Source organism: Rhincodon typus, chromosome 36 (genome assembly GCF_021869965.1).
Source record: "Rhincodon typus isolate 14 chromosome 36, sRhiTyp1.1, whole genome shotgun sequence".
Taxonomy (NCBI): Eukaryota; Metazoa; Chordata; class Chondrichthyes; order Orectolobiformes; family Rhincodontidae; genus Rhincodon; species Rhincodon typus.
In genome coordinates this window covers 22863591-22885846 of record NC_063367.1, presented here as the reverse complement: position 1 = coordinate 22885846, position 22256 = coordinate 22863591, and the positions used below count along the sequence as shown (strand labels likewise).

Sequence of the window (22256 nt, the reverse complement as noted above, 5' to 3'; positions counted from 1 at the left end):
ACTGTTTCCTAGTTATTGTATTTACACATAGATTGTTTATAAATTGTTACTTTTAAATTTAAAAATGGGTGCTTGCAAATAAGGGACCACAATAATCATGGGAGTTTTTAACCTTCACACTGGAGAATTAAGTTGGCAAAGGTCACCTAGACAATGAGTTCACAGAGTGTTTAAGACATGACTTATGTACCCATATTTCAAAATCTCAATCCAAATGTGAAATTCGATCAAGAGTGATTACTCTTGTCAAGAGGAACCTTACTATTGAATCTTTAATTAATCTGGCCTCACTTCATATTACCATGTGCAAATGAGCCAGTTACCTGGAAGGTTCCAGAATATATTATTTTAAGAATTTGTCCTCACTGTGTAAAGGAAGTTCTTCCTCATGACACACCTCGCATCTCCTACCCAAAATCTTTAATCTCAAATACACTCAGTGAATTCCTACATACTACAGAGGCTACACATTACCTGCATGGTCATACATATGAACAGGACTGGGGTACACAGCCCTTTAGCCTGTTCCACTGTACATGTATGTTTTAATGTGTATGTTTTAGTAATTTTGGTAATAAATTGGTTTGTCAACTCAGCTCTAAGCCATTTAAATAAATTTTTGCAAGCAAGTGAGGTATGCACTGCATTACCAGTATACAAATTAGGAGCAGGGTTAGGCCATTCAAGACTATTTGCCTATAATTGCTAACAGTAGCATCATTCCCAGACCTAGCTGACAACAAATTCTATACAGGGCACTATATCTGACAAAACAGCAATTTTCCACCCTGAAGCTGGAACATTCCACCTTGTGTTGAAATAACAGTTCTTTGTGACAGAAATTTGGAAATGGTTGGGTCCTATGAATAAAGATATAGGAATAGAATAGCTGAGAGTTTCCTCTTGCTCCTGATACTTGACTGGGAGCAGCTCTTGTACAACCTCCAGTAGCTGCATCCAAATTTTAGTTTGCAGTGTTAGCTGGCCGACTTCAGTTTATATTGTTCGTTTTTGAGCAACTTAATTCAAAAGTGAATTGTATGAGACAACTTACATGAATTTTCTTAAACCTTACACAGTCCCTTAACATACACACATTGTAATTAATTTTTGTTTTATACCTATTCCAAAATATACTCCCAATTATGATTTATAAATCAGTTCTAAATCAAGTAAGATGGATGAAATAAAAGTAGAGTGGAGTAATGCAAGTTAACTATTATTCCACTTTTAAGACCATACAGATAGTTGAATGTTTAAAATTTTTGAGAAGGTTTGTAACTCAGGTTACAAACTTGCTTGCCGAGCCAGTATGCTTGGCTGCAGACATTTTGTTATCCTGCTAAGTAATACTGTCAGTACGCCAGCGGTGAAGCGTTGCGTGTTCTATGCCGCATGTTATTTATATGCCTCAGTTTGCTGGGGTGGTTGGCATTACCTCTGGTTCTGTTTTTCAACAACAAAAGGGACCAGAACAAAGAAAAGAATAGCCCTAACAAGAAAAGCTATCCAAACTCACCCACAAGGACGACACAGACAACACAGAAACATAGCTCAAGAAAATCTCAGAATGACCACTTACAGACAGAGGTGACTGTCCTACTACACGGACTGAATTATAACTAGAGATGCCAAAAAACTGACTTCCTCGCTGCACTGGAATCAACACTAAAAGAACAACAGACTCTCAGTCAGACGATAGTCCCAAAACTCAGCAGAAAAGGTAGGTGGAACACATTCAACACAAAAGAGAAGAAAGCCCTGGAAAGACTCAAGAAAGACGGAAACATCATAAACTTACCGGCAGACAAAGGAAGACTGACAGTAATCTTTAACAGAGCCCAATACATCGGGAAAGCTAATGCACTACTCGCAGATACAGACACCTACCAGCAGATGGCGATAGACCCAACACCACAGTTACAGAACCGGATTAAAACAACCCGGAAGAAATTACATAACACAGGAGATATCAGCAAGACAGACTACCAAAAAATGAAGCCAGAGGGATCCAACGCACCCCGCTTCTATGGACTCCCCAAGGTACACAAGCCAGAGTCCCCTCAGACCCATTTGTCTCACTATCAGGCATGCCAACATATAGACTTGTCAAAGAACGACAACAGAATCTGAAATACTTAGTTGACAACACTAACCATCCCATCCACTCATCCCAAGAATTCCCCAACATCATCAAGGACACCAGAATAGAAGCGGGTGAGATAATGATACGCTTTGACGTAACAGCACTATTTACATCCATAAACGTCAACCTAGCCAAAGAGACAATTGCCACACTGCTGGATGAATTAGGATTGCAGCACTCTGAAACTGCTGGATCTGTGCCTCACAAACCGCTTCACCTTCAACATATTCAAACAAACGGAACACCAATAAAATCCCCAATATCAGGACTGATTGGATTACCGCTTCTGCAAAGGTTAGAACAGACAGTGCTCCCCACTGTACAACACAAACTCTGCGTCCGCTACATAGAATACACCTTCGTGATTATCAAGTGCACAAGACTACAAGAAACCCACCGACACATAAACAACATTCTCATCGGAATAAAATTTACAAAAGAAGAAGAGAACAATAAACGATTACCCATCCTAAACATAACGATAGAACACAAGAACAACGGGGAACTGCAGACTAGTGTATACAAAAAGATCACACATATAGACCAGATACTTAATTAGTTCAGCAACCACCCCGACACCCATAAACGGACGTTATTCAAATGGGCCACAGCACACTTCAGCAGGCCAGAATTGCACAAAGCAGAACAGGAGCACTTGTATGGAGTTTTTAAAAGGAATGGATACCCAAAAAGCATAATCCGCCATTACCTCCACAGCAGACCACAACAACAGACAACACGGCCAGACACACTAGTCACCCTCCCTTACATCACAGACATATCAGATATGACCACAAGACTAATTAGACCTCTAGATGTCAGGGTATCCCACAAACTAACAACCACCCCGTGACAGCTATTGACGAACAGAAAGGATCCCATACATAACATAATACACAAAATACCATGCAAGGACTGTGAAAAACATTACATAGTCCAAACTCGAAGAAAACTGACAATAAAGGATACATGAACACCAACTAGCCACCAAGAGGCATGACCAATTTTCATTGGTGTCAATATACATGGACAAAAAAGGCCACGAGTTTGACTGGGACAACACATCCATAATGGCACAAGCCAAACAGAGACATGTCAGGGAATTCCTGAAGGCCTGGCATTCCAACCAGAGCTCCATCAACAAACACAGAAAAACAGAACCGGAAGTAATGCCAACCACCCCAACAAACCAAGGCATATAAATAACAAGCGGGACAGAACACCAACACTTCACCAGAGGTTCACTGATGATGTTACCTAGCAGGGTGACGAAACGTCTGCAACCAAATACACTGGCTCGGCGAGCCAGTCTATAACCTCAGATAGTTGAATGCGTCCTTTCTCTTTATCTAAGAAATATACGTGACTCAGATCTATGCAAATATATCAAATGAACATATGAATTCTATTTAAAAAAAAAACTCAAAAGAACCACAGATGCTGGAAAAGCTCAGCAGGTCTGGCAGCATTTGTGGAAACAAATCAGAGGTTAGTGTTTCGGGTCCAGTGACCCTTCCTCGGAATAGTTCTGAGGGTCACTGGACCTGAAACATTAACTCTGATTTCTTTCCACAGATGCTAGCAGACCTGCTGAGCTTTTACATGAATTGTATACTTAACTAACATCTTCGAAGAAGTGTGTTAGAACACCCATGTAATCTGTAACATTTACATTCACACAGCTGACTTGAAGTAACGTCTAATATTTGTTATACAAAGGTATCATAGTCAAATGTCTACATTTCACACCAATAATTCTGCTTATGACCCCTCTAATAGTCCCTTCCAATATTACTTGTGAAAGTCTGAAATAAATTCTCAGTATCGATCATAAAGGTAAAATACGCAAACACTTAAAGTATTTCTATTCTACACTTCTTATTCTCTCTGGGCTCTCCCATCCAGCTGCCTTATAGCTGGTCACCTTCCTACCCCTTTATTTTTGCTACCAAGCAAGTGAGCTGCGAGTCCGTTCATCTATTCCAACAGCAGTCTCAAAACAGGGTTCAACCAACAGCAAGTACTGTATCAATGAAAAATCGCTTCAACAGCTTAGAGCTCCAATGTGCCAACTTCTGATCTGAATAAAAACTAAAGTGAAACATAATCTTAGAATCTGCAGCAGTTATGAATGAGAGAGATGCTCAAAACCACCATGAAGGCAGCAAGAACACACTTATTTGCCAAATACTGCTTCAATCTGCACTGTAATGCATGGTCCTTTAAATGATTTGTTAATAATCTAAAGATCAGTTTCTGTTTCTCTTGATCATATCCTCCCATCTTTTACTGGACTGTACTGAGTAGGGCTAGTTTGGGTCTTTTATGTAACCTACATCAGCCCTGTAAAGTATTGACGGACACCTGGAATATTGGCAGATATTGTTGTTGACGAACCTCTGGTTAAAGCCTAGTTGAATGCTACTAGAAGTTAAAATAATCAGTTCAAATAATAACTTCCATTCATATGGCACCTTTAAATTCACAGGCATTATGTAGAGTCAGAGAGATCTACAGAAAAAGGCCCTTAAACTCATCATGTCTGTATAACCTATTTCCAGCATTTGGCCCATAGCCTTGTATACTTGCATTGCCGAGGCATACATCTAAATACTTCTCAAATGTTTTGAGTGTTTCTGCCTCAATCACCCTTCCAGGCAGCAAGTTCTAGATTCCCATGAGCCTCTGGGTCAAAAAGATTTTCCTCACATCCCGTCTAAACCTCGGGCCTTTACTTTATATCTATGGTCCTTTGTCATTGATCCCCCAATCAAGGAAAAGGTTTCTTCCTGTCTACGCCCCTCAGAATTTTATGTATCTCAACCATACTCCCCCAATCTCCATTTCCTCTGCTCTAAGGAAAACAACCCCAGTCTGTCCAATCTCTCTTCATAACAAACTCTCCAGTCCAGGCAACATTCTGGTACATCTCTTCTGCATCCTCTCCAATGCTATCACATCCTTCCTATAACGTGGATTCCAGATTTGTGTGGCCTAAACAACATTTTATACAGTTCCGGCATAACCTCCCTGCTCTGTCTTGACTAATAAAGGCAAGTACGCTACATACCTTCTTAACCATTTTATCCACCTGTCCCGCAACCTTAAAGGACTGGCGGACATGCACATCAAGGTCTGCACAATCCTCACTGCTTCCCAGGTCCCACCATTCATCATGTATCCCTTACCTTGTTTGCCCTGCCAAGTACAGCACCTCACATTTAGCCGGATTGAATTCCATTCAAGACCATAAGAAACAGGAACCACTGCAGGCTTTTCAGCCCCTTGAGCCTGCTCCACCATTCAATAGGATTATGACTGCTCCGACATTCTTCACATCCACTTTCCTGCTCCTTCCCTGTAAACCTTGTTTCACCTACTGATCGAAAATCCATCTACCTCAGCCTCAAAACATACACAAGGACTCTTCTCCCACAGCTCTGTGACAAGGCGTTCAAACGACTCGCAACCCTCAGAGAAGAAGTTCCCTATCTCAGTTTTAACTTGGCTCTCTTTAGTTCTGAGACTATGATCTCTGATCTTAGCATTTCCTATGAGAGGAAACATCATCTCACCATTCATCCGGTCATCCCTTTAAAAATCCTGTATGTTTCAAGGAGGTCACCTCTCAACCTTCTTATCACTGAAAACAGTCCCAACCTGGAAAGCCTTTGCTCATAAGACTATTCCTGCACACCAGGGATCACCCTAGTGAACCTCTTCTGAACGGTCTCTAATGAAATTTGCCAATGATCAGATATATGATCTATATACTCCTTACTACTACACCAACTTTTCTATTATCTGCGAACTTACTGCTTTTTAACCCTCCGACATTCAAGTCTAACAAGCAGCCAGGGCATCAACATTGACCCCTGTGAGACCGCACCAGACACAGACTTCCAGTTGGAAAAAACAAACCCCAACCATCACCCTCTGCTTCTTGCCACTCAGCCAATTGTGGATCCAATTTCAACAAAATGTGGAGCTGCAGGAGCACAGCAGGTCGACAGCATCAGAGGAGCAGAAAAGTCGCCGTTTCCAGTTGGGAGCCTTCCTCAGTCCTGAAGAAGACTTTCCTGCTCCTCAGATGCTGTCTGACCTGCTGTGCTCCTCCAGCTCCACATTTTATCGGCTCTGACTTTCAGCATCTGCAGTCCTTGCTATCTCCTAGCCGTGGATCCAATTTGCCAGGTTTCCTTGGATCTGATTGTAGACATACTCGCCTAGTCGGTGTGTTTGATTGCAGACGTTTCGTCACCCTGCTAGGTAACATCGTCAGTGCGCCTCCCATGAAGCGCTAGTATTCTGTCCCGCTTGTTATTTATATGCCTCGGTTTTCTGGGGCGATGGCATTACATCCAGTTCTGTTTTTCAGTGGTTTGTATATCGGGTCCACTTCAATGTGTTCGTTGACAGAGTTCCGGTTCGAATGCCAGGGCTCCAGGAATTCCCTGGCATGTCTGTTTGGCTTGTGCTATTATGAGTGCGTTGTCCCAGTCGAACTCGTGTCCTTCTTTGTCCACGTATATGGAGACCAGTGAGAATTGGTAGTGTCTCTTGGTTGCTAGTTGGTGTCCGTGTATCCTTATTATCAGTTTTCTTCCAGTTTGGCCTATATAATTTTTTTTACAGTCACTGGGTTTCTCACTGAGTAGAGAGTAGACCCCTAGGTATCAGTGTAGCCCACAAATCAACAACCGCCCCATGACTGCTACTGACGAACGTAAAGGATCCCATATATAACATAATATACAAAATACCATGCAAGGACTGTGAAAAACATTACATAGGCCAAACTCGAAGAAAACTGACAATAAGGATACATGAACACCAACTAGCCACCAAGAGACATAACCAATTCTCACTGGTCTCAATACACACAGACAAAGAAGGACACAAGTTTGATTGGGACAACGCATCCATAATAGAATGAGCCAAACAGAGACATGCCAGGGAATTCCTGGAGGCCTGGCATTCCAACCAGAACTCCATCAACAAACACATTGAACTGGACCCAATATACAAATCACTGAAAAACAGAACCGGAAGTGATGCCAACCACCCCAGCAAACCGAGGCATATAAATAACAAGTGGGACAGAACACAAATGCTTCACCTGAGGCGCACTGACGATGTTACTAGCAGAGTGACGAAACGTCTGCAATCAAATACATCAGCTCAGCAAGCATGTCTACAACCTCGTCCACGACCCAAGCTACAAATCTTCTCAAAAACTTTCTTGGATCCCTTGGGATCTTAGCTTTGCAATCAGTATCCCTTGCAGGTCCTTATCAAAAGCTTTGCTGAAGTCCATGTTGACTGTCCTTAATTAATCCCTTGTCTCTTAATGCTGATTAATTCTGTCCCTCAGACTTGCTTCCAATAATTTCCCTACCACACAGAGGTTAGACTGACTGTCTTGTATTTTCACAGTTTACCCCTTACTCCCTTCTCTAATGGTACCACATTGTCCCCCAGTCCTCCAGCACCTCTCTTGTGGCCAGAAAAATAAATGAAAACTTTTGCAAGCACGCCTGCGTTTTTTTCTCTTTTGCCTCACTCAACAACCTGAGATACATTTCCAGAGCCAGATGAAATGTATTTACTTTTAAGCCTGCCAGACCATTTCCTTTCTATCTATGCCAATTTCTTGATTGGTATGCAGGCTTTCTGCCTGATTTCTATCTCCATATTGCCTCTGTCACTGGTGAACACCAATACAAAGTATTCATTTAGAACACTACCTACATCTTCTGGCTCCACGCACAAATTATCTCTGTGGTCCTTGTTGGGCCTGACTATCTTTCATTATACTTTTACCTCTAATATCCATTATTTTACCAGCCAATATCCTTTTATGTCCTCTTTTAGCTCACCTAATTTCCTTTTAAGTTTGCTCTTGCACGTTCTATACCCCTCTAGGGCTTGTGCTGTTTTGCGCCCTCCATATCTGCCATAAGCCTCCCTTTTTCTCCTAATCCAATACTATATATCCCTCACTATCCAGAGTCCACAGGATTTGATGATTCCGCACTTTTTCCTTTATTGGAACATGTTGGCCCTGTACCCTTCATATTTCTCTCTTGAATGCATCCTATTGTTCTGAGACAGGTTTACCTGAAAATAAGTATCTGTTCCCAGTCCACTCTGGTCAAATCATATCTGACCTTATTAAAATCAGCTTTCCCACAGTGGAGAACTTTGATTTCAGGCCCATTCTTTTCCTTTTCCATAACAATCTTGAATCTAGCGAAGCTACGATTGCTGTCTGCTGTCAGCTCTTCTATTTCACTTGCCCTGTTGTGGAGTGTGTGTGTGCGCGCGCATGGTGGTGGTGGTGGGGTTGGGAGCGGGGGTGCAATGTGATTGCTCCTTTTCACTTATGGTACAGATGGAGGTCATTTACTCCTTCGAGTCCATACCAGCTCTCTGTAGAGTGATCTCAGTTATTCCATTACCTTCCAAGGTTATTTCCCTAAAATACCTACACATTTTCCTTTTGAAATCATGAATTGTCTGTTTCCACCACCCTTGCAGGCAATGAGTTTTAGTTAATTGCCATTCATTGTTTAAACAAAGCTCATCCTCACATTTTTGTTGTATTTATTTCCCATTATCTTAAATTCCTTTACCAGTCATTGTACTATCAACTAATAGGAAGAGCTGTCCTGTTATAAATAAAATCGGAAAGAGCTTTAAGTTAAAAACTCCTTAGCTGATTTTGGATGATGTCACCAAGGAGCGCGTAGACGAGCAATAACATAATAGCAGTGTGGGTAGAAGACAATCCATTGCAGTGAATCTCAGACTGTTACTGTATAGCAAACAATGGATGCTGGTGAACATCAACTCTGTATCCCATGGGCCTGAGGGAGTGGAGAGGAGGGTTATACCACTGGAAGAAAATAAATTGAGCAGATTGGGTCAACATTAGAAAACTGAGAGGCGACCTTAATGAAACATACAAGATCCTGAGGAGTGTAGATGACAGGATGGATGATAATGGGGTGTTTCCCCTTACAGGAGAGACTATAACTAGGGAATAGAGTTTAAAAGTCAAGGATCTCCCATCTCACATTGAAGAGGAGGAAGTTTTACATGGAGGATCAGGAGTTTGTGGAACACTCTTCCTCAGAGAATGGTGGATTCAACGTTACTGAATAACTTTAAGACAGAGGTAGAGTGATTCTTAACTAACGAGGACATCAAAAAAGGGTTTCAGGCTAGTCAGGAACTGAGACTGCACTTAAATCAGCCATGACCTTATCAAATGCAGAGCACATTTGAGGGAACAAATGATCTACTTCTCCTCATTCATGTATTTATATTGTGATGCCACATGTGTGATTGACATATATTTTAATACAATTTATTTTGGGGTTTGAATTAAAGGTATTTAATGATTAAATTGTCAGTATTGCTGAAGCCATGATTTTAAAAAGAAATCAGTGAGAGGGGTATTGAAAGTCGGGATTTGTTTGCATTGGGAGAGTTTTATGAATAGGTAGAGTAAATATTGCCAAGTGTTACCTAGATTACTATTTACAAAGATGAGGAATTGTGTTTGTTTTACTTATAAACCTATAATTTGCAAAAAACCTATAGCTTGTAGAAGTCTGAGTTGAAGTTAAAATGTATAGAACAGTTTCTCTAAGAGAAAGGAGTTAGTTTAGAACTTATAGGAAGCAAGTTATCTCAGCATAAGGATTTTAGTTCGGCAGTTCTAGAATAAAAAGTGTTTGGTTAGAAGTCTGAAACGATTATTTGAATTTGAGAAGGTCTAAGGTCTTGAAATAAACAATCCAGTTAAACATATGATTGACAGAGAAGCAAACATTCATTGGTGTTCGAGTACTCTAAAGTGATGCTGTTTGGATAGATAGGATTATATTTTTAACTGTGTGTTTCATAATCTTTAAAATTGTTATTTATCTAATTTTAAATTTTTCTTATGCCTAATAAATCCTTTTTCTAAATTGCATGCATTGCATGGTTTATTGTGTCTCATTCATCAGCTGTCCCTAGACTCAAGGATAAGACCAACTCAGGTTCTCGAGTTTCTGCCATGGGTCTTCACGTGACTTAACAGGCTGATTCTCAATCCACATAACTGAGACGAAGGCAAAGTGGCCTCTAAGACGTAGATCTGAAGATTTGCTTCCTTTAGCTTTTACTTTTGCAATGGCTCCAAAACATATTTATTCTTCTTTGCAACATGAACAATTCTTATCTTAATACATGCATAACCAGTTCTGAAGTGCAAGAGTTAATGAAAACAGCAAAAAACAGCTACCTTTCATGTATAGAGATAACAAGGTGTAGAGCTGGATGAACACAGCAGGCCAAGCAGCATCAGAGGAGCAGGAAGGCTGACGTTTCGGGCCTAGACCCTCATGTGTAATCATGTTCAGCACTGGAAATTCAATAAGGTCTATACAAATGCTTGATTTTGTTCAGAAGCTGCGCATTTTTCTATTTAACAAGATTAAGAAAGACCTTTCAGTAAAAAAGTGTTGGCCAATTCAAGGGCAGTGTTTTGAAGCATTCATCTCAAGGTATCACGTTGAAATTGATTAATATCCACTAGCTCAACCTGAAATATTTATTTAGCATTTGGCTGAATTTTGGCTTCCGGCTTCCCTTTCTTACCATATCCTCCAACTGGATTCAGTCAGTAGCCAGGCCTTTTCCTTTGTACTCATAGTTAAGAGATCTTCATCCCACCCTTTTCTTTTCCAATAACTCTTCCAATTCCTACTTTAAAGCGCAAATGTTTTGTTGCTTTGATGCCTTTCTTTTTGCTCCTCTGCTGTTGCTCTGCTTCACCATTAAGACATTGTGATACAAATGATGCCATCTGATAGACAAATTGTCACCAGTCTGACTGATTGGTAACAAGCTCCTCAGAGTCACTAATGTCAACATTTCCATGCTTCTAAGAGAGTTTCAAAAATCCTTGATTTTATTAGCCAATATTTTTCATACTCTTTGCTTTTCTAATTTCCTTTTTTTATATCACCCCTACTTTTCCTATACTCCTCTAAGCTTCTTACAGTAATACATCTTTTGAGACTATCATTAGCTCTGTTCTTTATTGTCCTGTATGCTTCTGGATAGCCAGAAGGCCTTGGATTTGGCAACACCACCTTTTGGCTTTGTGTGGTCATGTTTAGACTGTGCCTACAGAATCTGACTTGAATGTCTCCCTCTGATTTGCCACTGACTTCAAGTACCTGTATCCAGACAAGCTCTGCCATATCATCTCTCAGCCTTGTAAAGTTTTCTTCTCTTCAACTGACATCTTTGACACCTGTTTCATCTCTATCCCTTTCCATAAATTATGCTAAACTGTATTTATGAATACTATCTCCAAACTGGAATCCCACTGATATTTCATGCAAATGCCCAGCTTCATTTCCCAGGATTAAAGTTAGAATTCCATGGTCTCTAATTGGGCTTATTAACAGTCAATTGATCCCACAATAACTGGGACCACCTTGCTGTTGCAGCCTTCTTCCACCTTCATAGCCAGTGTGATGGCTTCATCAGCGTTCCTTCACTTGTTCTAATCAATGAGGATGTTTTTGGACCTCACTTTGTCTGACATTTCATCTAACCATGTTGCAGTGGGAGCCCTACCAGAAGCAAGTAGCTCCTTATGGCATCACTTAAGGAATTGTCTGTCACATCAAGGTGGCAATCCACAAAGATAAAGCTAGCTTATTAATAATCCTAAAGAGTGGCAAGTCTCTAGGTTAATTATTTTTATTTATCCCTCCAGAAATCTGAAAGGCAGCATCCTAATAAGCAGGATTGGCCAATCTGAGAAAGCCATGATACTTACTGCTGCTTTGCACTGGGAAACTGCACAATTTCAGTTAATAAAATTCTAGCTATGTACTTGATTACACAAGTGTCTAGGTCGAGATTATTGCCAACTGTGCACAGACCATCTGGATTCGACAGATAGGGCATGCTTTTATTTTAGTAGAGTCTGTACTCTTATATTGAGCCAGCAGTAATTCTACTTGCTTCTCAGTGATTTAATCTGGAGACATAAACAGTAATATGTTACAACATAGAACAGTATCAATTCTATACTACAGAGGCTGCTTTCATATTTTAAGGGCAGTTCTACTTGTAGAAACTATTGACATTCATGATTGCCAATATTAGGGAATCCATTCCGTTTACACTGTGGCCAGCTTCAACACCAGATGTCTGGTGTAAGTCAGGAAAATCAGCAAGCAGGAAATCAGACAACTGGCCTTTACAAACAGGCTTACAATTCAGGTTCCAAAATGGTGATCAGGACATTAACTAATCTAACTCTAAACAAGGCCAAATTTGATGGTATTCATGGCAGCGATGGAGGAGAGTTCGGGTTCCTGGCGGCTCCTGCATCGTTGGGGCAGTCCCAGCACCGACTCAACATCAAGTTCATCCATAGCTTCTTTTGGCGGCTTCGGAAGGCTGTAGCAGAAAATGCAGTACGGATCCAGACATTCCTTGTGTCTGCGTCCTGGTGGATCCTTTGATTAGGCTGCTTCAGTGGTGGCTGCAGACAATATGTGTCCAGGCCTAGGATTCCAATGACCGGGTTTCCTTGAGGCTTATGCATTGTCTTTATAGCGGCATTGCTAGTCAGGTCCAGTCTGCGAGTCTTATTGGCGACTTCAGTAGCTGTTTACATTGGTTTGCAACAGTCGGGGAGGGGTTGGGTCCTCGAGGTCTGAGCCGTAAAGTGCACTAAGTGGACTTTGTCTTAAATTCTCTTTTTTCTTTATTATATTATTGTGGAAAAATTGTGATGCTGGATTTCTTATTTCTTTATTTTTCTATTTTTCCCCCTAAGAGTCTGTACCTAGATACCTTTGTACCTAAGATGACACCATAAGTGGCAACTTGTAAACTTTTCCCTGTACTCATGCGAGTACATGTGACAATAAAGCTAATTCAATTCAATATTAGACAGAAACTTTCAAAAATTGATTGGGGGGAGGCTGTTCACAGGCAAAAGGGACATTTGGCAAGTGGGAGGCTTTCAAAAGTGAGACAACGAGAGTTCAGGGATAGCATGTTTCTGTTAGTGTGAAGGGCAGGGCTGGCAGGAGCAGGGAAAACTGGATGACTAGAGATTTTGAGGGTCTGGTCAAGAAAAAGAAGGGAGGCATATGTAAGGTATAGGCAGTTGGTATCAAGTGAATCTCTTGAAGAGTATAGGGGGTGTAGCAGTGCACTTAAGAGGGAAATCAGGAGGGCTAAAAGTGGATGAGATGGCTTTGGCAGACAAGGCTAAGGAGAATTTCTACAAGTATATTAAGAGCAAAAAGAGTAACTAGGAAGAGAATAGGACCCCTTAAAATAGCAATTAGGTCATCTATGTGTGGAACCACATGAGATGGACGAGATCCTAAACAAATATTTAGCATCACTATTTAATGTGGAGAAAGACGCGGAAGCTAGGGAACCCGGGAAATAAAGAGTGTTGTCTTGAAAACAGTCCACATTACAGAAGAGGTGGTGCTTGGGTCATAAAACTCAAAAGGTAGATAAATCCCCTTGACCTGATCAAATTTATCTCGGGTCATTGTGGGAAGCTAGGGAAGACATTACAGGGTCCCTGGTGGAGATATCTGTATCATCAACAGCCTTGGGTGAGGTGCCAGAAGACTGGAGGTTGGCAAATGTTGTGCCATTATTTAAGACTGCAAGGAAAAGCCAGGGAACTATAGACCAGTGAGCCTAATAACATCATTGGTGGCTAAGTTATTGGAAAGGCTTCTGATAGACAGGAGCTACATTCATTTGGAAAGGCAAGGACTGATTAAGGGTCATCAGCATAGCTTTGTGAGTGGGAATTGTGTCTTATAAATTTGTTCAATTTTTTTTTGGAAGAGGTGACCAATAAAACAGACGAAGGCAGAGCAGTAGATGTTGTCTACATGGACCTTAGCAAGGCCTTTGACAAGGCACAGGTGGTAGGAGAGCCAATTGGATACAAAATTGGCTTGATAATAGACGACAGGTGGTGTTTCACATTTATGTTGAGTGTACCCATTTGCTGCTCCTTTTTAGTCTTTTGATGGGTCTGCCTTGGTTGTATTTCAAACCACACCTCTGATCTACGGTCACCTGGTGTGAGGAGGGGTGGACAAGTTGACAAAGCCTTATCATGGCTTTGCTCATGGGCCCAGCCATGATGGCCATTAACAGGTCCATGCAGCGGGCTGAGGAGGGGCTTGATGTTTCTGACTATCTGCCCCTCTTTCATGGTTACAACAGTGCTCGGGTGTCCCTGGACCAGTAGCATGCAGTTTGATGAAGAATGGGGGCTGGAGTGCATTGTTGACCTGGATAACAATATTCTGATTTAATTTTATGTTTCTGTAGTATAAGTTTCCATTTGATTTTGAGTTTTCACTTTTTTTGGTGCCCCAGGTGAGGGCTGTTTTCCCTTTTTATTGACTTTGGACCCCTTAGAAGAGCCAGGGGAGCTTTATTTTAACTCCATGCTGTCCTTGTCCCAGAAGTGGTTGATGGGGTCGGTATAAGGGAAACTTTATTTTCATTTGCAATGGACAGAGAAATCTTTTCCTCTCACTTTTAGACCATTGTTTTTCCTTTTCTGAGAACATTCAAAGGAGACGGGCTTTGATTTTTAGTTTCTTTTATTTTCAACTGAGTCAAGGACTGCTTATTCCACATTTTGATCACTTATTATCCCTGCCTCAAGAGCAATCGGTGCGGACAGAGTCGAGGAATGCCAGTTTTTAATTTGTTTATTCACTTTCTTTTCCAGAGAGTCACTGGAACTTTATTTCAGTTTAGAGTTGGGGAAACTTTTATTTTTCTATTTTGAGAGACGAGAGTCAGCTTTACTCTGTACTTAACATGGTATTGCCCCTGTTGCAGGAGAGTCCAAATGGGAGCCTGACTTTTCTGTTTGCATCTTTTAAATGAAAGAGTAGAGAGTTATTTCAGACTGGAGGCCTGTGACCAGCAGTGTGCTACAAGGATCGGTGTTGGGTCCACTGTTGTTTGTCGTTTATATAAATGATTTGGATGAGAATACCAGAGGTATTGTTAGCAGGTTTGCAGATGACACCAAAATTCACGCTACAGTGGATAGTGAAGAAGATTGTCTAAGAGTACAATAGGATCTTGACCAACTGGGCCCGTTGGCCAAGGAATGACAGATGGAGTTTAATGTAGATAACTGCGAGGTGCAGCATGTTGATTAGATAAACCAGAGCAGGACTCATACAGTAAATAGTAGGGCCCTGGGGAGTATTATTAAACAGAGCAACCTAGGGATACAGGCACACAGTTCCTTAAAAGTGATATCACAGGTGGATTTGGCACGCTTGCCTTCACTCAGAGCACCAACAGCAGGAGTTGGGATGTCATGTTATAGCTGTACAAGACATTGGTCAGGCCAAATCTAGCACATAATAACATCTTTCTTATAGCAGGGCGACCAGAATTAAACTAGAAAGATGCAAAGAGCATGATACCGAGACTGGAAGGCTTGAGTTATAAGGAGAAGTTGGATAGGCTGGGACTTTGTTTTCCTACAGCATAGGAAGCTGAGGGGTGATCTTACAGAGGTTTATAAAATCATGAGGGGCATAGATAAGATGAATAGCCAAGGTCTTTTCCCCAGAGTAAGGGAGTCTAAAATTAGAGGGCAAAGGATTAAGGTGAGAAGGAAAAGATTTAAAAGGGACCCAAGGGGAAACTTTTTCACACAGAGGGTGGTGCATATATGAAATGAGTTGCCAGTGGAAATGGTAGAAGCTGTACAATTACTGCATTTAAAAAGCATTTGGACATATATGAGGACAGGAACAGTTCAAGAGGGATATTGGCCAAATGGAAGCAAAATGAGGCTAGTTCAGTTTAGGAAACCTGATCAGCATGAACAAGTTGGACCGAAGGGCCTGCTTCTATGCTGTATACCTCTATGACTCTAACTCTACCACATAGAACAGAACAGCACAGGAACAGGCCCTTTGGCCCACCATGTCTGTAACAACCATGGTGTTATTTCTGAACTAATCCCATCTGCCAGCACATGGTCCATATGCCTGTATTCCCTGCCTGTTCATCTGTCTAAATGTTAAAATGTTGCTATCGTTTCTGCTTCTACCACCTCCCCTGCAGCAGGTTCCAGGTACCCACCACTCTGTAAAAGAAACTTGCCTCATGCATCTTTAAACATTTCCCTTCTCGCCTTAAACCTATGCTCCTAATATTTGACATTTCTGTCCCATCGAGGTTTCTCAACTTTATATACTTTGATCAGATTGGCCCTCAGCCTCCAACACTCTAACAAAAATGATACAAGTTCGTACAACCTTTCTAGTTAATACACTCCAACCAGGCAAATTCCAGGTAAACCTCTTTTGCACCCTCTCCAAAGCCTCCACATGCTTCCTATAGTGTGGCTACCAGAACAGCACACAGTACTTCAAATGTGGCCTAAGTGAAGTTTTATACAGTTGAAACATGATTTACCAACTTTTATATCTGGAGCAGTATTGGAAAGTTAGTTCTTTGAATGAGTATTGGCAGTGACAGCAGGAAGTACAGCGTGGATCTTGCAGCTGCTCCTTGGATTGCAGGCTTAAAAAGGTTTATTATAGTTTTTTTTAAAAAAAATTTTTTACAGTCATTATAATTTTACTAATACAAGATTTTACTCATTTTGTTTCATTAACATTCAAACAAAACTGAAAAAAAAGACTTCCTTTTTAAACGGACTTTTTTAAAACGAGATTTTAAGGGTCCACACTCAACAGCTGAGGTTTTTTTTAAAAAATTCTAAATTCAGAAGTTAAAAAAGTCTAGAACAAAAACAAAGTTGCTGGAAAAGCTCAGCAGGTTTGGCAGCATCTGTGAAGGAAAAAACAGGGTTAACGTTTCGGGTCCGGTGATTGAGTTCTGAGGAAGGGTCACCGGATCCGAAACGTTAACTCTGTTTTTTCCTTCACAGATGCTGCCAGACCTGCTGAGCTTTTCCAGCAACTTTGTTTTTGTTCCCGATTTACAGCATCCGCAGTTTTTTCGATTTTTATTTAGTATTTTAAACGTCTATATGTTTTAGAGAGATTTTTTCACATTGCAAAGTCTTTTAGAGGGAATTTTCTTTTACATTGCAAAGATTTTTTTTGAAAAACCGAAACAGTTTTTTAAATAAGGAGTTGCGTTTTCGTTTCAGGGAGTCCTACACGTGGTCGGCTCTGCAGAAGATTTTTTTTCCTTTGAAGAATTTATTGAAGAGGTGTCTTTTTTATTCAGTTAATCAGCAAAGTAGTTGACTTTAAGTTTTATATGTTTGATATATTATGTATATAAAAAACTACTTTTTTCCATTTTAACATTTTCTTTAGGTAATGAAAGGTAGATTATTTTATATACAAGGTGTTATTGAAACTTTTTTAGGCTTAATGTTATTAAGAGCATATATGGAGGTACAGAGTGAGATGTCTAGTAGATTTAGAAAGTTATTATTACACAGCAGGATCAGTCAGATAGGTGGGTGACTGTCAGGAAAGGTAAGAAGGTAGTTCAAAAGCCTCTGGTGGCTATTCCTCTATTAATTGGATATTCAGTTTTTGGAACTGTAGAAGGAGATAGTCTCTCTGAAGACAACAGAAGGCCCAGTCAGTTATTGGAAACTTGGAATGATTCTTATGTTAGGCAGAGTTTGACAAGATTTAATATAACTACTGTTATTAGGGGACTCTCCTGTCAGGGGCATCGACAACAGATTCTGTGGCAGTGAGGGTAAATTTACAATGTTTTGTTGCTTTCCTGGTGCTAGGATTGAAGACTAATCTAAATGTTTCAAGCATATTGTTAAAGGGGAGATTGAGAAGCCAGAAATTATTGTACACACTGGTAGGAATAACATTTTTAGGTAAAAGATTAAAGCACTACAGAGTGAATTTACGAGGTTAGATAGAAAATTTACAAAAAAAAAACCTTGAAAGTAGCAATTTCTGGCTTACTCCCAACGCCAAACTCAAACAAGAGAAGGAACACAAGGTTAATAGGAGATAAATCAATCAATGGCTGAAAAGCTGGTGTATTGTTCAGGGTTTCAGCTTTTTGGACTACTGGAGTGTATTTTGGGATAGAAAAGACCTGTTCAAAAGGGACGGGTCTAACCTAAACTGGAAAGGGACCGATATCTTCGAAGGGAGATTTGCTCATTCTATTAAGGGTGACTTTATTCTGAGGGAGGGAGGGGAGTGGAGGGAGGGAGAGGAGTGGAAGAATTCTAAGCAGGAGTGTAAACAGAAGGATTGACAGGGAAGGTTCTGAATGTGAAGGGAAGACATCGATTAGAAAAGAAAGATGAGAGAGAGTCAGAGTATGGCGTATTTCAAGGTAATGGGTATTACAGGTAAGGCTGATGAACTCAGGGCATGTTTAAAGGACATGAGACTGGGACATCATAGCTAATACAGAAACTTGACAGAGATGGACAAGACTGGCAAGCTCAATGTTTCGGTTTTAGATGCTACAGGACGGATAGAAAATTCGGCAAGAAATGAAGGGGGTGGCATTTTTGATTAGGAAATACATTATTGCTGTAACTAGGGAAAAATTTTCTGAAAAATTGTCCAGTGAAAACATATAGGTAGAAATTACAAATAAGAAAGGAAAGATCACTTTGATGGAATTGTACTACAGCATAGGCTTCCCAATAGTCAGAGGGAAATTGAGAGACAAATAGGTGAGATGTCCTACATATATGTAAACATAATAAGGTTGTAATAATGGGGAAATTTTCATTTCCAAACATTGACTGGGACTACCATAGTGTTAAAGGTTTGGATGGTGAAGAATTTGTCAAGTGTTTTCAAGAAAATTTTCTTGATCAATATGTGGATACTCCCACGAGAGGAGCAGCAAAAGTAGACCTTCTTTTGGGCAATAAGTCAGGGCAGGCGACTGAAGTAAAAGTGGAGGACACTTTGGGTCATAATTCTATTAGTTTCAAAATGGTTATAGAAAAGGATAAGCCTTCTATAGAAGTTAAAGCTTTTAATTGGAGTAAGGCAAATTTTAATGGTATGAGACAATAACTTTCAAAAGTTGATTGGAGTAGACTGTTTGCAGGTAAAAGGACATCTGACAAGTAGGAGGCGTTCAAAAGTGTGATGATGAGTTCAGAGGCATTTTGTTCCTGTTAGAGTGAAGGATAAGGCTGGTAAGATTAAAGGAACAATGAATGCATAAAGATATTGAGGTTTTAGTTAAGAATAAAAGAGAATCTTCTTATTTTAGTTATAGACAAGTTGGTTCAATTGAATCTCTTAAAATGAAACTATTACTAACATACAGTCCTGTAAAGTCAAGATAACATCACGGCTGCCCACTCCAACTACATAAACAATTATTTAGGGTATGATTTCAGTACAGCCTACATAATAAGGATTTACAACATTTGTATGCCAGCAACGTCAGCAGATAACTCTAGTCAATTGAAAAAACAACTAACTGTAGCATTACAGTTTTGTTGAACAATGGGAGAACAAAGATATGCAACTATTAAAATAATAGTGGTGTATGTCTCTAATTTGAAGTGGCAAATCTTGATCAACTATCTGAAAACCACTTTCCTTTCTCATATTCTTGTTGTTTTGAAAAGATTAGTTATTTTTAACTATTATGTTTGTGCAGATGTCATCACAGCATTTTTTTTCCACGTGCGAGTCTGTGCGCATGAATCATATTTGCCACTCATCTACAATGTAATAGGTTGAGCTCAAATGTATTTTGAATTACTTTCTAGTTACTTCCTACATTTTTTTTTAAATGTGCACTTAAAGAGGTTACTTGCCTCAGTTGCCTGACACATAGTTTTAAGTAGAATGAAGAAAACACTAAGCGAGCAACTGGAAATACCAACACATTGCCAGTCACCTTTTAATCAACTATCTGCATGAAACTCTCCTGCGCAAAATAAAGATACTGATGCAACAGTTATTTACCCAAAGCAAACATAAAATACATTATATAGTAACCAATAATATATTAAATACATACAAATAACCTCTGCCAAAAGCACACAGAAAGAGTAGTGGAAGGATGGTCAAACCAAAAATTACTTTCATTCAAAATTGAAAGACAATTCAACAACATAAGTACTAACATTTTATTCTTATTCCCAAACAGAAATCTACAAAAATCAAGTTGGGTTAAAAAACGACTAAGCTACCAAACTGCTGGCCATCTTTATCTTATGATGCAAACCACGTTTGAAATAATTTCCAGGTTCCAGGTGCTTAATCAGGCATAATCAATGTATGAGCTAGCCAAGAGGAATAGTATTATCCAATATGATAAAGATGAAATTAGCCGCTTTGCCAATTTACGTTCTATAAAAGTTAACCCAAGTTCATGCACTTGCTGTGCCTTTGGGTTTTGCAGTAGATATTCTTCAAGTTCAGTATCACAGGGCCACTCGGAATGTGAAGATTCCATACAGTACTCTTCAGTGTACATCTTGAGCCACACATTCTTTAGTTAAACAATATGACTGAGGAATGGTAATATAACACCTTTGTTCAATATATTTTCCACTGAAATATCCAATTTTCAACAATGTGCATAGTTTTCTTTGTATTTAATGATTTTAAAAACCTTCTGTCAAGATGAATAACATATTCTGTAAATTCACAAACTGCTCTACTTTAATGAATTGGAGAGTAAGGGAGATTATATTATGAAGTAGTTCCACATTAACTTTGAAAAGACACACTCCAGTTCCAAACAAAAATCTTGGGAATCAGGACGTGCTGGCTTTATTAATTGGCATAAGACATGGCTGTAAATAAACAATGAGAAACAAGGTTATACAGCACAAAATAAGACCCCTCAGTCCACGCTGACCAGACATCCCAATCTGACTTAGTCCCATTTGCCAGCAGTTGGCCTATATCTCCCTGAACCCTTCCTGATGCCTTTTAAATGTTGTAACTGTACCCACGTCCACCACTTCCTCTGGCAGCTCATACCACCTTTTTATTTGTATCTCACAGCTGATTTTCCAGTGTGATACTGACCTACAGATACGACAACACTCCATTGGCACCGACCCTCCGACAGTGTGGTGCTCCCTCGGCACCGACCCTCCAATAGTGCGGCGCTCCCTTGGCACTGATACTTAAGGAAACAAATTCAAAATGTTCAACAAAAATACATCCATTCAAAAACATAAGCTCCCAGCAAGTAAGATCCACTAGATATCTCACTTCTTTGAACCTTACAAATGTTGCAAAGAATCATAGTAAGCCTGAAGATTAGTAGTATTTTAGAAATGAGCAACGGGCAACAGGAGGATGATAAAATGAAAGAAACAAAATGAGCAAACTAGCCAAGGATATCAAAAACAAATTGAAAGAACTTTTACAAATGAGTAGTTACAGTAAATATTGGTCTTCTAGATACATTGACAGGACAATTATCATGAGAATGACGAAATAGCAGAGACAGTGAACAAACAAAAACATTCTGGACACAATGCAGTAAGTGTGAAGTTACTCACTACAGTCTAAAAATAGTAAAGCCAACTGCTTTTAAATATTTGAAAGCAATGAATGTAAAAGGTGTACATACATATGGAATACAAAGTGAGCATGCTGGTAGTTATTTTAATCAAGTTCTTCGAACATGAAGGTACAACAAGCAATTGGGAAGGCATTTGGCATTTTGATCTCCGTTGCAAAGAAATCGGAGTACAAGAATAAAGACAACTATACGGGGTTTTGGTGATACCACACCTGGAGTACTGTGTGTAGTTTTACCTTTCCTAACAGCACTTTGGGAGTACATACACCACGTGGACCACAGTGATTTCAGAAGGCAAAAGAAATAAGATAACAAACAATGGCCTAGTCAGCTCACCTACATCCTGTCAAAGAATAAAAAAAATTTACTCTCCTTTTTTTGTTAAAGGATATCTTTAGGGAGGTGGTGACACAGTGGTAATGTCATTGGACTAGCGATCCAGAATCTCACCATGGCAAATGGTGAAATTGGAATCAATGGAAAAAAAAACCTGGAATTAAAAGCCAGTGTAAATGGCATA

General features: G+C 39.9%; 1 protein-coding gene across 1 annotated transcript in view; it reads right to left on the bottom strand.

Annotated features, from left to right (window-relative positions):
- The window catches only part of otud7a (OTU deubiquitinase 7A), a 156940-nt gene extending 135628 nt beyond the window's left edge, over window positions 1–21312 (bottom strand). The window contains exon 1 of the mRNA XM_048617176.1: window positions 21232–21312. The gene's annotated coding sequence lies outside the window, so the exon portion shown is untranslated. The remainder of the gene's footprint in view (window positions 1–21231) is intronic.
- Between the last annotated feature and the right edge of the window lie 944 nt (window positions 21313–22256).